The 19,657-nt window shown below is 37.3% G+C and overlaps 1 pseudogene; it reads left to right on the forward strand.

Annotated features, from left to right (window-relative positions):
- The first annotated feature begins 486 nt into the window (after positions 1-486).
- LOC150038872 (secreted RxLR effector protein 161 pseudogene) overlaps positions 487-19,657 on the forward strand; it is a 38,699-nt pseudogene continuing 19,528 nt past the window's right edge.

Genomic DNA, 19,657 nt, shown 5'->3' on the forward strand with positions numbered 1-19,657 from the left:
TTCCAGTGTCCAGGTAAAGAAGATTATGTTTGCAAGTTGAAGAAATATTTGTATGGGTTAAACCAGTCTCCAAGGCAGTGGTACAAATGATTTGACAGCTATATGATTGGACTTGGCTATAACAGGAGTATGTATGATTGTTGTGTATATCACAACAAAGCTGATGATGATTCGATGATTTATCTACTTTTATATGTAGATGATATGCTCATAGCTGCAAAGTCCAAGTCTGATATTCTGAAATTGAAGAATCTTCTCAGTACTGAGTTTGATATGAAGGATTTGGGTGCTGCTCAGAAAATTCTGGGTAGCGAGATTTATAGGGACAAAGATAAAAATAAGCTCTTCTTGTTGCAGAAAGGATATATTCAGAAAATATTGTCCAGGTTTGGTATGTCATCAACTAAGCCTATAGATACTCCTAGTGCTGTAAATGCTCGTTTGTCATCTGTGCTTTCACCATAGTCTAAAGCTGAGAAGGAGTACATGTCTCGAGTTCCTTATGCTAGTGCAATGGGAAGTTTGATGTATGTTATGGTTTGTACTAGGTCTGATCTTGCCCATGCTGTTAGTGTTGTCAAAAACTTCATGGGTCAAGCTGGGAAGGAGCATTGGCAAGCCGTTAAAAGGATTTTTCGTTACCTTAGAGGTACATCTGATGTTGGTTTTGTTTATAGGAATTGCACAAAGTATTTGGTGATCGGTTATTCTGATTCTGACTATGCTGGAGATGTTGACAGTAGAAGGTCTATGACCGGCTATGTGTTCACTCTGGGTGGTTCTGTTGTTAGTTGGAAGGCAACCTTACAGCCTACAGTTACTTTGTCTACTACTGAAGCAGAGTACATGGCCTTGACAGAAGCTACTAAAGAGGTAATATGGCTGAGGGGGTTAGTTGGTGATCTTGGTTTGCATCATGATTAAGCTATTGTATATGGTGATAGTTTAAGTGTAATATGCCTAGCCAAGGATCAAGTTCATTATGAGAGAGCTAAGCACATAGATGTAAGATATCACTTCCTAAGAGGTAAGCAGAGAGTTAATGTGATGAAAATTGGTACTGCTGATAACCCTACTGATATGTTCACCAAACCAGTTCCACAAGGCAAGTTCCAACATTGTTTGGACTTGTTGAATGTTTTGAATTGTTAGTGGTCCCTTTTGTGGGACACTTTGAGGTATGAGGGAGAAGTCTGGGTATGTCTGGCTATAATGATTTATGTTGCTTTTGGTACATCTGTTATCTGGGAGAGAATTCAAGTCAAGGTGGAGATTTGTTGAAATGCCTTGAATCTGTTTGTTGGCGCTTCGAACAACCAAGTACGGGGGTCTCGCTAGTAGGACTAGATCTACGAGTTTTGTATCACGAGGGCAAGTGGGAGAATTGATGGGTATTGTGATACCCTAGTTTATTATATTTGTATATTTTATTCTCTCCATGTAAACTCAACATTGTATATATTTGTATATATTGATCCACTGGAGTTTTAGTCCAAGTGAGAGTATTGTTGGGTTTTATGTCCTAAAAACTCGCAGTTTGTAAAATGATAAACATTTTCTATAATCAATATACTTGTTATTGATCTCATAAATTGTATGAAAGTCAAAATCCAATAAACTAAGACTCATGACTATTTTACGAGTACTTGAACTTTATGTGAAGATATAAGAGTGGATCAGGTTCGAGTAAATAGTCAAAATGATCTTTGGTACATGAATGAGGTTGGGTACCTTATTCTGGTAACACCATTGGATGTGGCCTACTCTGTAGTTATTACAAATAGTTGTAAAGTGCTACATGTTATGATTCTAATTCGTACATGTTATGACATGAAGAGTAGGGGCGTCCTATGTAATGAGTTTGCATAAGATCAAGATCAAGAAATAATTCACTCTTACTTTATAATGTTGTTTACTGTTTTAGACTGACTATTTCGGGGGTAAAACAGATATTTGAGGAATAAGACGTAATCTCGGGGTAAAACAGATATTTGACCCAACCGTTATTATGAACAAACCGTGTCGGGTCGACTTGCTGATTATGGTTAAATCATGTGGACATAATTGATGTGTGGTTAATGCGATGAAATAATGGTGTATAATGTGATGGTGGTGTATGCGTTGTGCATTCAAGTTTTCCTAGCAAAATCCAAATATAAATTCTACTAGTAAGCCCAAGGTCGAACACAGGGACTAAGGAAACAGTATGCGATGGTAATTTTAGATCTCTTTGTGTAGACAAATAAAACAATACATTGGTTGGTATGTTGTTTAAGATATAGATTCTATGCGGCAAAATTAAGAAAAGAGGTAATAATACGAAAGATATAATGAGTATGCGGGGAAACGGGTTGAGAAGGAATTTAGCTAACACTTCCTAGGATTGTGTTCACGTTATGCGATCATGCTACACACATACAATAGCAAGTCATTTCTCAATGCAAATGATATAGCTCCTAGTTCTAGAATGCATGCGATGTATGCGATGATGTCTATAGGACTTATGTCTAAGCCTCTACTCTTGTCTATGCGATGATGAATGACAAACATACACAAGGCGACCGCATACTACCATAACCTATTTCTAGGGTGTATGTGATGCATGTTAGCAAACATAGCTTATCTCTAAGTCTCTACCTCTTGCTTATGCAGATCTAATCTTGCTTTCTCAAGTCTAGATTCTAACCTAGCTCTCTCAAGTCTAGGTTCTTTCTTTAGACTCTCTCTCGAATAGCTTTAAAGGGGTGATGAACATAACATAAGACAAGATGATCGCATGCATTAAAGATCTTAGGTCATGCTAGCTAAGTACTTCTCAACCTATTCGAATGTTTAATTACTCATGCGTAATGTAAAGAAAGTGAATAGATGTAGAGATGCAAGTTCCATTCTATAAATGAAATCAAAATACAGAATGACAATGGAAAATAAAGATAAGGAGCCTGGTAGCAATTTCTTGCTTTCCAAGGCTTTTACACTATTTTTCTCTACTTTGTTCAAAGAATATTCTTGCTTTTGCAAGAGTCGGCCCTCTCTCTGTCCTCCACGCTCCCTGGCACTCTCTGAAGCTGACTAGGACGATCTTTCAGCGTCTTCTCTCTTCTCTCGCCTCTGGTTTCTAAGTGTAAGAAAACTATGAAAAAAGACTAACTAACTTCTATATGGTGAACTCTCTATATGGCTCAACTGGAAATGGAACCGTACTTCTTTAACGAAAGTGGCCTTCAGTATTTATAGAGCTTCAGGGTGAAGAGATTTTTCTCTCAAATAATTGCACTAATGGGATGTCATTAATTCTTTGTCTGATATGCCGATTAATTGTCACCGAAAAGTTGAGTGTACTTGCTACAGTGTGTCATTAACAGCATGTCAACTAAATTTGGATTCGACTGTCATCAGCTTTCTGTCCCATCGTGATTTATTAAGCTTTCACCTTGATGCGCCATCTCTATGTGCCCACCTTCTTGAGTAGATTTTCGTGAACGCAAATGATCGCATAGCCTTGCGGTCACAATCTTTCAATGCGCTCGGACGCTGAATTCCTTGGATCGCAACTCTACGTTGCGCCAACGCATTTTCCTGCACGAAGTACATAAATTAGCTGCTTTAATGTGATGGGCGCATGCGATCACAATGTTCTAAACTTAATGCTTTTGAACACGATTTTATATATTTTTACTATCGCAATCCTTCATTGTTTTATACCTTTGCATTGTAATAACGTGCATTTCTACCCGTTATCAATAATATGTCTACAGTGAGAGGAGTGCAACTATGGACTTTATTGGAATGACCCATTAGTTAACGAATGGAGATTAATTTAGTCTAATGAGTTTAGCCAATTAATCTCGGATCGTTGGAGCCCATGATCTATAGGTCCACGAGGTCTCTCTACTTGTTCGTAATGGATTAGCTCTAGAATAACGTCATAAATTAATTTGAAACGTTAAAATTAGAATTAAGGGAATTAGTAATTATATGAGATATAATTATGTTTAATTTTAGAATTAAACGGAATAGGAGAATTTATATATTTAAATATGATTTAAATATATAAATATGGATATGTGTTAAAATTAATTTAATATTTGAAATTAAATTAATTAAGTTTTATTTTTTAATTAATTTATGAAACTAATTAAATTTTATTTTTTAAAATCAAAACAGATTTACAAAATAAAATTTTTATTTTGAGATAAAATTGAAAAAGGAAAAAAAACAAAATATAAAATGGAAAAAAAGATTTTTCCATTATCCATCTGTTGAAGTAGCTCACACATATTGCATCTTCTTGCCTTTGTCTTCTCTAAGCATGGGCTGCAACTCATGCAACTCTTCTCTTTGCATATTGATCTGCAATATAATGAAGAGATTGGAGTGAAAATCAGGCATGCAATCTATAGTGAATTTTAGAGAAAATTCGGTTTGAAGAATGGTTCTTCAACAAGGTTGCTGTAGTGAGCTTTTCTTCTTTATCTCTTGATTCAAGCTTGTTTTGAGTCCCACAACTCAATCTAGAGCACCAAGAGAATAGTGGGGAAGATCTTTAGGTGGTCTACAACAAGATATGGAGAAGATTGTAGCTGGAGAAGGAGCTTTGATGTAATTCTACAAAAGATATATTTTAAAACCCATTTTTTTGCAGAAGCATGCTTTATATTATGCCAAAATTAGTGAATTTGAGTGCTTCAATGATTCTTATGCTTTCGCTGTTGTTGATACAATCCTACAATGGTTTTCTTTAGGCAGCTCTTGCTAGTTGTTTAACGACGACTATCCCTTCGAAGGGTTGTAACATAGGATTCAAAACAACTGAAACTCCATAAATGGATAGGATTTCTTACGTCCATTCCCAACCTTGACTCTCCATTTCTGTAGCATAATTGGGGTCAACCTCTGACGTCTAAAAATGGAGAGTTACACTTACAAAATAGCTAAAGTGTTAGTAATTTCTTACCGAAAACGATAACTAAACGACTATAGGAATAAGAGTTATTCCGAAGATAGTGTTTGGTCAAAATTGTTTTGTTTTAATAAAGGAGTATCTAACTACCCCTTGGTAGCACATATTCAGACTCACTATAATATCATTGTAAATAAATAATGGTTATGGGTACATTATTACTAGTTTTGCTAAAACTTTATTTTGGATTTAGTTGTAATTTGCTAATTAGAATTTGTTTAAAATTTTTAGCAGGTCGAATTCTTCTAGAATACTCGCTTCTGGATTAGTTAATGGTAAAATCGAATCAACATACAAATTACTAGCGGTTAATGGTTCTAAAAGGTTTTTCAAAGAGGATTTTCCTCGATCTCCCAATTCATCTAATGTTTTGAACTATATAGATGAGAATGCAAAATTCGTAAAACAAGATGAATATGATTTACTTGTTAACAAAGCTTGTTTAGTGGAAAATGATAAAACCTGGATAATTGATTCAAGTGCCGCTAATCATGTATGTACTTTCTCACAGGAAACAAGTTCCTATAGAGAGTTGACAGAAGGTGAAACAATCTTTAAGGTAGGGACCGGGAGGTTGTTTCAACTAAAGAAATGGGAGATATGAAGTTATTTATACAAGATAGATACATTTTGCTTAAAATGTTTATTATATTCCTTCTATGAAAAGGAATATGATATTTGTCTCTTGTTTACTGGAATAAAATTATAAAGTTTCTTTCGAAAATGATGAAGTGTTTATTACTTCGAAGAATATTAAAAAATTTTCTGTAAAATTAAAAAAAAAAATTGTATTTGTTAAAACTGACATAAGTAAAGGTCGTCATAAACATAGGAAAGTTTCTCCAAATGCCTATCTTTGACATCTAAGACTGGGTCACATAAATCTCAACAGGATTGAGAGACTGGTTAAGAACGGCTATCTAAATATGTTAGAAGACAGTTCATTACCGCCTTGTGAATCCTGTCTTGAGGGTAAAATGACAAAAAGATCTTTTTTTGGGAAAAGCTCTTAGAGCGAAATAACCCTTAGAACTTGTACATTTTGACCTTTATGATCCGATGAATGTTAGAGCTAGAGGAGTGTATGAATATTTTATCAGCTTTGTTGATGACTATTCAAGGTATGAGCATATTTACCTACTGCACCAAAAGTCTGAAACATTTGAAAAGTTCAAAAAATATGAGGTCGAGGTTGAATTTCAATTAGGTAAACAACCTAAAACACTTCAATCAGATCGAGGTGGTGAGTATGTGGACTTGGAGTTCCAAAACTATTTGATAGAACATGGAGTCCAGTCTCAACTTACAGCTCCTGACACACCTCAATAAAATTGTGTGGCAGAAAGGAGAGACAGATTCTTGTTGGACATGGTTCGTTCCATGATGAGTTATGCCCAGTTACCAAGTTCTTTTTGGGTTATTTAGTTCAGACTATATTATATATTTTGAACATAGTTCCCACAAAAAGTGTTTCTGAACAACTTATGAGCTCTAGAGATGACGTAAAGGAACTTTACGTTACTTCAGAATTTGGGGCTATGCAAAATCCTAAAAGGTTGGAACGTCGTTCAAAAGTATGCCTATTTGTAGGCTATCCAAAAGAAACGAAAGGAAGTTTTTTTTTACGATCCTCAGGAAGACAAGGTATTTGTCTAAAAAAAAGCAACCTTCCTGAAGGAAGACCACATGAAGAATCATCAACCTCATAATAAGCTAGTAATAGAAGAAACGTGCAGAGAAATGACAAATACATCAACAAACGTTGTTGAAAAAGTAGGTCTATCAATAGGAGTTATTGATGATATTGGTATTTCACATCATTTTCAAGAGTTGAGAATGCCTCGTCGTAATGGGAGAGTTGGGCAACAGCCTGACCGGTATATGGGTTTAACTGAAACTCAAGTCAACATACCAGATGATGGCTTAGAGCATCCATTGTCTTTCAAACAAGCAATGAATGATGTGGATAAAAACCAATGGATTAAAGCCATGAACCTTGAAATGGTATTCTATGTATTTCAATTATGTCTTGGATCTTGTAGATCAAATTGAAGGGGTAAAACCCATTAGTTACAAATGGATCTAGAAGAGAAAACGAGACAAAGCTGGTAAGGTTCATACCTACAAAGCAAGACTTGTGGCAAAAGGGTTTACCCAAAGGGAGGGGGTAGATTATGAAGAAACCTTCTCTCTGGTTGCCATGATAAAGTCAATTAGAATACTCTTGTCCATAGCTACATTTTTTTATCATGAAATATGCCAAATGGATGTTAAGAAAACTTTTCTGAATGACTATCTTGAAGAGAGTATATATATGTCTCAATCAGAAGGGTTTATTGAATAGGGTAAAGAGCAAAAGGTTTGCAAACTTAATCAATCCATTTCTGGGTTGAAACAAGCATCTAGATCCTGAAATATGAGATTTGACATTGCGATCAAATCTTATGGCTTTGAATAAAATGTTGAAAAACCTTGTGTTTACAAGAAAATCGTTAACAAAACTGTCACTTTTCTGGTATTGTATGTTGATGATATTCTACTCATTGGGAATGAAGTAGAATTTCTAGCTGACATCAAGAGATGGCTGGTTAAGCAATTCCAAATGAAAGATTTGAGAGAAGAATAGTATGTTCTCGGGATCCAAATAGTCCGTAATCGCAAGAATAGAACATTAGCATTTTCTCAAGCATCTTATACAGACAAGACGTTCTCTAGATATAACATGCAAAATTCCAAGAAATAAACGTTGCCTTTTAGACCTGGAATTCATCGGTAAAAAGAACAAAGTCCTAAGACACCTCAAAAGGTAGAGGATATGAAATGTATTCCATATGCATCAACAGTAGGGAGCTTATGATCCTTACTAGATACATGCTCGTGTATGGTGCTAAGGATTTGATCCTTACTAGATACACTGATTCTGACTTCCAAACCGATATTGATTCTAGCAAATCGATTTCGGGGTTAGTGTTTACTCTGAATGGAGGAGCTGTTGTATGGAGAAGCATCAAGTAAAGTTGTATTGAAAACTCCACAATGGAGGTTGGGTATGTAGCTGCAAGTGAAGCAGCAAAAGAAGCAGTATGGCTCAGAAAGTTCCTGACTGACTAGGAAGTAGTTCTTAATATGCACCTGCCTGTCACTCTCTATTATGACAACAATAGAGCAGTTGCAAATTAAAAGGAACCTCGAAGCCATAAACGAGGAAAACATATCGAGCAGAAGTACCATCTCATCAAAAAGATTATACACAGAGGAGACGTGATCGTCACATAGACAGCCTCATAAGACAACTTAGTGATAACGGATAGAAATGCACATTATTACAGCGTATATAAGTAATACAATGATAGAATGCGACGGTAAAAATATACAAAATCATGTCCAAAAGCGTTAAACTAAGAATATTGCGATCGCATGCGCCCATAGCATAAAAGCAACTACTTTACTTATTTTGTACAGGAAAAATGCGTTGGCACAAGTAAAATATCGATCCAAGGAATTCGGCGTCCACGCACATTGAAAGATTGCGACCGCAAAGTCATGCGATCGTATGCACTCGCAAGAAGTTGCTCAAGAAGGTGGCCGCATCAAGGTAAAAGCATAATAAATCATGATGGGATGGAAAACTGATGACAGTCGAATCCGAATTTAGTTGACAAGCCGTTAACGATACACTGTAGCAAGTACACTCGACTTTTTGGTGACCATTAATCGATGCATCAGAGCAGAAGATTTAATGACCGCCCATCATTGCAATCATTGGAGAGAAAAGCCTCATCACCTTGAGCTCTATAAATATCGAAGGCCACCATCGTTAAACGGGTCCGCCAGATAGAACAAGTTAGATCAGATTCAAAGTAGATAGTCGTTAGTCTGTTCATAGTTATTCTTACACTTAGAAGATGAAGACGAGCGAAGAGAAGAAGATGTCGAGAGATCATTCCTAGACAGCTCGAAAGACTGCTGGGAAGTGCTACAAAAAGAGAGAGGGCTGACACTTGTGAAAGCAATGATATTCTTCTGTACAGAGTTGGAGTGAAAAGACAGTGTAAAAAGCTACAGGAAGCAAGACATTGCTATCGAGCTTTCTATCCCTATATTCCATTGCAATGAAGCTGAACGATGCCTTGTGGGCATACAGGACCACCTATAAGACACCTATAACCATGTCCCCGTATGCGCTGGTGTTTGGAAAGGCATGCCACTTACCGCTTGAGTTGGAGCATAAAGCAACGTGGGCAGTGAAAAATCTCAATTTGATTTAAAGGCCGCAGGGGGAGGCAAGGAAACTTTAGTTGGTCGAGCTTGATGAATTGAGAACTCAAGCATATGAGAATGCCAAAATCTACAAGGAGCACGCAAAACGTTGGCATGACAAACAACTATGCGAGAAGAATCTCCAAGTCGGACAGAAGGTTTTGTTATACAATTCTCGGCTACGACTTTTTCCCGGAAAGTTAAAATCACAATGGTCTGGTCCTTTTATAATCAAAGAGATATTCTCGCATGGAGCGGTTGAGTAATCCAATGAGGACGGGACCAACGAATTCAAAGTCAATGGGAAAAGACTCAAAATATATCACGGAGAAGACTTGCATCGCAAGAAAACTTGCGTGGACCTGAGGAATTCCGATTAAAGAAGAAGTGGGTAGTCCCGACGCAATCATACGATTCAAACTCATCAAGGACGCAATCTTTTTGAAGTACCCTTTGAAATCTTCAGTTCATGAACTCAAGCTACCTCTCTATATCCTTTATCATTTTTATATCCTTTTTACAATATCAATTTAAAAAAAAAAAAAAACATACTCTATCTTTTATATTTTTGACCCTCTCGATGTTTTTTTTTTGCAATGATCATGGTGAACAATTGCAGGGGAGCTACATGATAACTGAAAAACGCGATTAGTTTGTTTCACAATCGCAATCGAAGAAATCGGCTCGTCGTAAAGAAGGATGTGGTCACAAAAGATGCTGGCGACAGAGCAAATTTAGGGGTTGTATCTTTCCTTGACATTGTTTTGTTCCAAATTTTGCACTTTCGCATCTCGTCTTTAACTTTGATAATTTTTATCATCGCACCCTCTTTAATCGGCGCAATCATTGAATATTGATTACTTTAGTAAGTCACCGAATTGTTTTTCTATGCCAATTATGATTTCAATGATGAAACACATGCCTCTATTTCTCATCGTATGTACTAGAATCAACTTAATTTTAGGACAGTCAATTCATGAAATATTTCTAGAAGTTCGTGGTCCACCAACTTTCTTTCAAACTGACTTTTACGAAACTTCCTAAGAGCATCGCATGAATTCTTTCAGTCTATTGGCAATGAGGACATTGCTGCTTTTAAATTTGAGGGTGTGGTATTTATTTGCAACCTTGCTACTTTTAGACATTCTTAAAAAAAATCAACATAACATTGAGATCAGATCCCACTCGTAGTTGGATGTATGCATGACACCCGTGGGGGCAAGCCAAAACAAAGGTAGGAATCGTGATCAACGCATAAATAAGGTAATCTCAACTCCGCTGCAAAATGGGCATGAGTTTAGACTGAGAAAAAGTACCTTCTCATAGTTGGATGCTCACATGAAACCCTTGGGGGCAAGCCAAAACGAAGGCTAGGCACTTGGATCAGTGCAAGGTCATAGAAAAAATATTTAAACTACGCAAGGATAAAAATCATTTGGAAATACCCCAGTTGAAAAAGTTTTTTGAGAAATAAATCATGCGATGTCCTGGAAAAAAAGTAAAGTCTTTTTGAAGATTAAACTTATGGTCCCTAAATTTTAGAAATATTTTAAGAAGAGATCTGGATAGAAATTAAGAAGATTTTGGTTCATAGGATTTGAATAAGGCACCTCGAGAAATCTAGGTAAGAAAAAGGCGGCTGACTCCCTAGAGAAATTCTTTAGTTTATGCTTAAGGACAAGCACTGTTTTAAATTTGGGGACGTGATAACAGGCAGAAATGTGATGAAACACGAGACATACATAGCGGAATAAGGATCTAATTACACTCTAATTTCTTTTAATTAAAAGGAAAATAGCATGCAAATAAAAAGAAAAAACAGTAAATTAAAAGGAGAAAAGTACAACCTTTGTAGCTGCCGAAAAAAACTTTTCCTCACTGAATCTTGACCCAAACTCTTCTGGACCACCACTAGAGTTTACCCGTTATTCTCTGGACTCAGAACCGGGTTGTGGGACCCGGTGAATGAAGAAATGAAAAGGGGAAGAAATGGTGGTTCAAGGTTAATGTGAGAAAGATAGGAGAATTTTTGGAAACGAAAAATAGAAAATTTTTCCAAGAAGGAGAGAAAAAGATTTCAAAAACCTCTTTTTATTAAAAAATTACATGCATCTAATGCATGTAAAAACTCACCAAAGATTAACACCACACAAAGCACTAAACCAAAGTGGGCTATGTGTCATTCTATAATATTTCCACATAGTCCACTTAAATTAGTGGGATTATCCAACAAAAATGTTGGATAATTCCACTAACTCTTAGTCAAGGGAAAAATGGTCATTTTCCTATTTGGTCAAAGTCAAACTTTGACTTTTAGCGAAAAAGTCAACCCTTTGACTATTTACAGTTTTGACCCTCTTGACTAATTTTGACCTCCCGAACATGAATCCGCATTCATATTTTTGAAATTCAAATCACATTTGTTAACTAATAGGTCATTCCGCTAAAGTCCCGTAATTGCACTCCCCTCACTGTAGATATATTTCTATCCATCTGATATAACCATAACCAGTAAGTCAATCTTTCACAGGTTGTTCGTGGTCTTGGCTGGGTCAAAATACCGTTTTACCCCCGAGAACACTTCTTGTTCCTTCAGTACCACTGAACCTCTAAAGAACAATTGATCTATGGTCCAACCAATAAATCCAGTCTCTCTCAGTCTAGTGAGAGGGTGGGGCCCCTTGTTTTTATTCCGCAGTCAACACTTAAGAAAACAACCTATCTACTACCCTTAGAGACGGGTAAGAGTGACGTCTGTCTTGCACCCTATGTCCCCAGCTATTTACCTGGTCTTACCCTTGAAATGGAAGGCTTATTAAGCCAGCGCTGTTGAGCTGCTCTCACCCATGCAGATCTAATGATAATCACGAATAAACAGGAGTTCATAGTTAGCTCAAGATTGAGATCGAGTTACCTAGGTCATCAAATTTGAATTAGTCAGTTTTAAACAGTAAACGGTGTTATAAAGTAAAAATGACTAAGTCATGGTCCAGTCTTATACAAACCCATTGCATAGGATGCCCCCAATCACATATCTCTCTATGAACGATTCAGGATCACATCGCTTGTACTAATTACAAAGTAGGTCGCATCCATAGTGTCCCTAGGACAAGGCGCCCAACATTATCCCTATACTATAGACCATTTTAGGCTATATACTCGAATTTGATCCATGTTTTATGTCATCACATAATGTTCAAGTCTACATTAAATAGCCTCAGGACCTTAGTTTATTGGATTCAAGATTACAATTGCAATAACAATTTTATCGAAAAACAAAACAGAATATGTTTATCAATTTACAAACTACGAGTTTTACGACATAAAATTCAAAAAACTCCCACTTGGACTAAAACTCCTAGTGGAGTATCACAATGTTGAATTTAAGTGAGGAAAAGAAACATGTGAGTACAATAAACACATGAATACAATAAACTGGGGCATCTACCCAAAAATTCTCCCACTTGTCCTAGTTTACAAACTTCGTAGACCTAGACTCTATAGGTGACCTTCAAACACTTTAGGCATGAGGGCCTTTGTAAAAGGATCAGCAATGTTTTGCAGTGTATTCAGTAAGGATCAAATCCTTAATACCATACACAAGTTTGTAGTTCCTCGTTCTCCTAAGATACTTGAGGATATTCTTAACGGCAGTCCAATGATCATATCCAGGATTGGACTAATACCTACTGACTAGTCCTACTGCGTAGCATATGTCAGGTCTAGTACATAACATTACATACATCAGGCTCCCTATTGCGAAAGCATGGGGAATGCGTCTCATATCCTCAACCTCTTGAGGTGTTTTAGGACATTGATCCTTTGACAAACGAATTCCATATCTATAAGGTAACAAACCACTTTTGGAATTCTGCATCTTATACCTAGACAATATTTTGTTTATATAAGTTGCTTGAGACATGACTAGTGTTCTGTTCTTGCGGTTCCGAATAATCTGAATCCCGAGAACATACTGCGCATTTTCCAAATCTTTCATTTGGAACTACGTTGCTAGCCATTTCTTAATATCAGTTAGGTAACCTACTTCATTCCCAATGAGTAGAATATTATCAACATATAAAAATAAGAACGCTATAATAGAATTGACGATCTTCTTGTGAACACAAGCTCGTCAACATTCTGTTTAAAGCCATAAGATTTGATCGCAGTATCAAATCATATATACCAAGATCTAGAAGCTTGTTTCAACCCATAAATGGATTTTTCAAGCTTACAAACCTTTTGTTCTTGACCCTGTGGAATAAACCCATCTGGTTGAGCCATATAGATACTCTCCTTAAGATCACCATTTAAAAAGGCCGTCTTGACATCCATCTGCCAAATTTCATAGTCACAAAAGGTGGCAATGGATAGGAGTATTCTAATTGACTTAAGCATGGCAATGGGAGAGAAAGTTTCTTTATATTCCACTCCCTCTCTCTGGGTATAACTCTTTGCCACAAGTCGAGCCTGTACTTTACCGACTTGGTCTCGTTTTCTCTTGTAGATCCACTTACAACCAATTGGTTTTACATCATTTGGTTGATCTACAAGTTCCCAGACAGAATCGAAATACATAGACTCCATTTTAAGGTCCATGGCTTTGACCCACTAATCACGATCCACATCTTTTATCGCCTGTTTATAGGTCGATGGATCCTCTATGCCGTCATCAGGTATGACGACTTGTGTTTCTGTTAAACCCAAGTAACGGCCAGGCTGATAAATAACCCTGCCACTACGTCGAGGCATTCTCAACTCTTGAGAAGGATGTGACCGACCAAATGTACTAGTTTTATCTACTACTTTAGTAGATGAACTAGTTCTATCTGTAGCGTCTTTGGAAATTTCATTCAATACTAGTCTACTGCGAGGTTGATAACTTCTTATGTGGTCTTCCTCTAAGAATGTGACATTTGTCGATAAAAATACCTTATTCTCTTGAGGATCGTAAAAAAGACCACCTTTTGTTTCTTTTGGATAACCTGCAAATAGGCATAGTTTTGAATGATGTTCTAATTTTTTAAGATTTTGAACCAACTGGTTCTCAACATTATTCAAAATATAGACAGTTGTTTCTAATGCATGTCCCCAAAAGGAATTAGGTAACTTAACAAAGTTCATCATTAAGCGAACCATGTCCAACAAGGTTCTGTTTCTTCTTTCAGATACACCATTCTGCTGAGGCATATTATGTACAGAGAGTTGTGACTTCATTCTGTGTTCAATCATATAGTCCTGGAATCTTAAGTCCATGTACTCCCCACCTTGATCTGATCATAGTGTCTTAATTGTTCTACCTAACTGGTTCTCAACCTCAACCTTATATTCTTTAAACTTTTCAAAAGAATCAGACTTGTCATGCATTAGGTAAATATGACCATACCTTGAATAGTCATCAATAAAACTGATGAAATATTCATACCCATTGATGTTGAATTTTATGAAGTGGAAATTATGGATGATATGTGTTGGTGGATTGCGTTGTGCACTCATGTTTCCCCAGAGGAATCCAAGTGTAAATTCCTCTGAGTTTCCTGGTAAGTCCAGGGTCGAACACAGGGACTTGTGAAAATAGTTGCGTTGGAGATTTTTATGAAAACTTACGGTAACCAGTTGAATAAATAAGTGTTGGGTTGTTGTTGCATTAATGAAAATAATAATGAATGCGGAAGAGTTCGAAAAGAGTTGGTAAACGGGAAATATGATGAATATGCAGTGAATGGGTTGAGAAGGGTTTTGGCTAACACTCCCTAGGATGCGTTCATGCCTTGCGATCATGAAACATGCATACAATAATAAACCATCTCTCGGCGCGAATGCCACGACTTCTAAGGCTAGAATGCATGCGATAAATATGCGATAAGTCTACAAGTTTTACACATAAAGCTTTATCTCTATTTATGCGATGACAACATGACATTCACACAATTATGCGACCACATAATATCATTCTTATTCCTAGGATGCATGCGATGCAAGTTGACAAACAAAGCTTATCTCTAAGTCCCTAACTCTTGTTTATGCAAGCTTAATCTTGCTCTTTCGAGTCCAGATTCTAACCTAGCTCTCTTCAGACATTAGGTTCTTTCTTTAGATTCTCTCTCGAGTAACTCTAAAGGAGTATTTTCCATAACATAAAACAAGACAATCGCAAGCAATGAACTTCCTAGATCATGTTAGCTTAGTTCCTCTCAACCATTCAACTAGTTTAGATACTCATGCGTATTACGAGAGTGAGCAGATGTAGAAATAGAACTTCCATTGAATAGATATAAGATGAAGTACAGAATAACAATGCAAGTATAGTAAAGACTCAGGAGCAATTTCTTGCTGCCAGGCGTTACACTTTTTCTACTCGTGCTCTAAAGATATTCTCGCTTTCGCGAGAGTCAGCCCGCTCTCTGCTCATACACCCCAAGGTTCTCTCTCGAGCTGACTTGGACAATCTCTGGCGTCACCACTCTTCTCTTGCTCCGCCGTAAAATGGAAAAGAAAACTATGAACAAAGGTATGAAGTTCTAATGGTGATGAGGTAATCGACTGCTTAACCCCTTCTCTGAAGAATGCACTTGGTATTTATAGGGCATCAAAGGTTAAAGGCGGCTTCTCTCTCCTGGTTGTGCAGATGGGACAACTTTAATTCCTGACTAATGCACCGGATAATTGTCACTGATAAAGCTGGATGTATTTTGTGACTGGGGTGTCAAATGATTTATCCTTGCACAAAAATTTTCTTTCATTGCTATTTTTATTGCTGCTTAGATGGATATGTTGGGTATAATCAGATCATTATAGCTTCTGAAGACCAAGACAAGACCATATTCACCTGCCCATATGGGACATTTGCTTTTCGCCGCATGTCGTTTATCCTCTGCAATGTGCCAAGCACGTTCCAGATGTGCATGATGGTGATCTTTTCAAATTATCTCGAGGACTTAGTAGAAATATTTATGAATGACTTCTCCGTTTATGGGAACACTTATGAAGTCTGTCTGGCCAATTTGGAGAAAATTCTGAAAAGATGTGAAGAGACGAACATGGTGCTCAATTGGGAAAAATGTCACTTCATGGTGGACAAAGCAAATATTGACGCAATTGAAAAGCTTCCACCTCCAACTAACGTGAAGGTTGTGCGAAACTTCTTGAAGCATGTCAGATTCTATAGACGATTCGTCAAGGACTTTTCTAAAATAGCAAGACCACTGAATGCGTTGTTAGAGGCAGATAAGAAGTTTGGATTTGATAACAATTGCCTCAACGCATTCAAAATTTTAAAAGATGCGTTGATTACCGCACCCGTCTTGATTGTACCAGATTGGATACTCCCATTCAAACTCATGTGCGATGCAGGTGGTTATGCGATGGGAGCTGCATTAGCACAAAAGAAGAAAACTATTTTGCACCCCATCGCATATGCGAGTAAAACTCTGAACCCTGCTCAACTTAATTATACCACCACTGAAAAAGAGCTCCTGGCTGTGATTTTTGCGTTGGAAAAATTCCGGGCATATCTATTGGGAACCAAGGTACTCATTCCCACTGATCACTCGACAATCGAATATTTAATGATAAAGAAAGACGCAAAGCTGAGGTTGATCAGATGGGTTGTCCTCCTTCAAGAATTTGATATCGAGATAATTGATCGGAAGGGGACAGAGAATCAAGTTGTGGATCACTTGTCCAGATTAGAAAATCCCGAGGTTGACCCCAATGAATCTGAAGTGAGTTTTGTGTTCCCCGACGAGCAGCTGTTTCGCATAGAAGAATTGCCCTGGTATGAGGACATCGTTAATTATTTGATTTGTGAACAATTTCCTGAAGATTACACCTACCATCAATAGAAGAAGCTCACGAATGAATGCAGACATTATTATTGGGATGAGCCAAATCTGTATAAAAGAGGTGCAGACCAAATCATTTGATTATGCGTCCTAGATGCTGCTCAACAACGCATATTATTACAATGCCACGATTCGCCATATGGAGGGCAGTTTGGAGGACAACGCACTGCAGCCAAAGTTTTACAAAGTGGATTCTTCTAGCCTTCATTATTTAAGGATGCTGCTGACTACACAATGAAATGTGATCGGTGTCAATGCACCAGCACCATTTCATGGAAGAACACAATGCCAATGAATACTATCTTGGAGCTGGAACTATTTGACGTATGGGGGATTGATTTCATGGGACCATTCCCTCCTTTAAACGGTAAGTACTATATTAGCCGTTGACTATGTCTCCAAGTAGGTAGAGGCAATTGCATGCACTGCAAGTGATGTGGCAGTAGTCCCCCAGTTCCTGAAGAAAAATATTTTCACGCGTTTTGGCACTCCCCGTGCAATCATAAGTGATGAAGGATCACACTTTATCAACCACAATATAAAAGATCTGCTACGCAAGTATAATACCTCCACAAAGTGGCCACCGCATAACATCCGCAAACAAATGGCCAAGCTGAAGTGTCCAATCGGGAAATTAAATTGATACTTGAGAAGGTAGTCAAACCTTCGCGGAAGGATTGGGCAACGAAGCTTGATGATGCGTTATGGCCATATTCGACCACATTTAAAACACCTATAGGTATGTACTCTTATGCGTTGGTATTCGGCAAGGCAAGTCACTTGCCTTTGGAGCTGGAATTTAAGGCATTGTGGGCGGTCAAGAAACTGAATTTTGATTTGAAGAAAGCAAGGGAAGCACAGAAAATGAAATTGGTCGAGCTAGAAGAATGGAGGAACAATACATATGAAAATGCGAAAATTTATAAAGAGCGTACCAAGCGCTGGCATGATCAACGCATATGCAGTAAGAACCTCCAAGTCAGGCAGAAAATCTTGCTTTTCAATTCATGTCTGCGAATCTTCCCAGGAAAGCTAAAGTCTCGTTGGTCCGGACCATTCATAATTCGACAAGTATTTCCGCATGGCACGGTGAAATTATCAAATAACGACAGAACCAACATATTCAAGGTTAATGGGCAATGAGTAAAGGCATAACATGGAGAAGACTGGCATCACCAAGTAGACTCCATGGAACTAAGAAACCTTGAATGAAGAAGAAAGTAGGTGGTCCATGCGTTATCAAATGATCGCAATTTATCAGGGATGCAAAGTTTTGGAAAATCTCAAGTCTTCAGCTCTTTTCTCCACTACTCAGAATTATCCTTACTTTACTATCTTTTCATTTTTCACTTCTATTGCTACAAAAAAAAAAATAAAAAATAAAAAAATAAAAAAATGCCTTTTATTTTGTTTAAAATAGTTTGACCCTCTCTTTGTTTTCCTTACAACGATCGAGGCGCGGGATTGCAGAAATGTTACGCAAAGCAGCACTTATCTTATTCCATCACTGCAACCCAATGAAGAATGATCGCTACAAGATGGATGCGTCAATACAATGCGGGCGACAGCGCAAAATTTGGGGGTGTACTCTTCCTTATTCTTACTTCAAATTTTACGCTATCACATTGCATATTACTTTTCAATGTTTTATCACCGCATCCTCCTTGACTACCGCAAACATATCACAAGTAGATAACTTTAGTAGTTTACCGAATGTATTCTTTGTCAAGTATGATTTCAATGATAAAAAATATACTTCTATTTGTTTCATATATATTAGAGTCAACGTAAATCTTAGGATAGTCACCTTATGAAATATTTCTCGAAGTTAGGGGTTTGCTAACTTTCTTTCAAATTTTCTTTATAACGCATTCTATGACCATCGCATGACTTATTTTAATCTTTTGGCAATGAGGACATTGCCGTATTTTAAATTTGGGGGCAAGGTATTTTTTTCCGACCTTGCTACAGATACATATATATATATATATATATATATATATATATATATATATTGAATAACAACTCCACTGTCAATGCAATGGGAAACCCATGTTCATAAGAGTTAAGTTGTGAAAGGCACTTACCCGTAGTTGGATGTCCGCATGACACACGTGGGGGCAAGCCAAAACGAAAGTAAGTCACAAAGATCAATGCATAAATAAATGACCGCAACTCCACTTCCAAGTTAGTATGAGTTTAGTTTGAGAAAGAGTGCATTGCTCGTAGTTGGATGTCTGCATGACAACCGTGGGGGCAAGCCAAAACGAAGGCAAGGCACTCGGATCAGTGCAAGGTCAGAAAAAAAAATGCTTGAATTTTATGAAGTGGAAATTATGGATGACGTGTGTTGGTGGATTACGTTGTGCACTCAAGATTCCCCAGAGGAATCCAAGTGTAAATTCCTCTAAGTTTCCTGGTAAGTCTAGGGTTGAAGACAGGGACTTGTGAAAATAGTTACGTTGGAGATTTTTGTGAAAACTTGCGGTAACCAGTTGAATAAATAAGTGTTGGGTTGTTGTTGCATTAATGAAAATAATAATGAATGCGGAAGAGTTCGAAAAGAGTTGGTAAACGGGAAATACGATGA

This window comes from Benincasa hispida, chromosome 1 (assembly GCF_027475165.1).
Source record: "Benincasa hispida cultivar pf3 chromosome 1, pf3_genome.v1.1, whole genome shotgun sequence".
Lineage (NCBI taxonomy): Eukaryota > Viridiplantae > Streptophyta > Magnoliopsida > Cucurbitales > Cucurbitaceae > Benincasa > Benincasa hispida.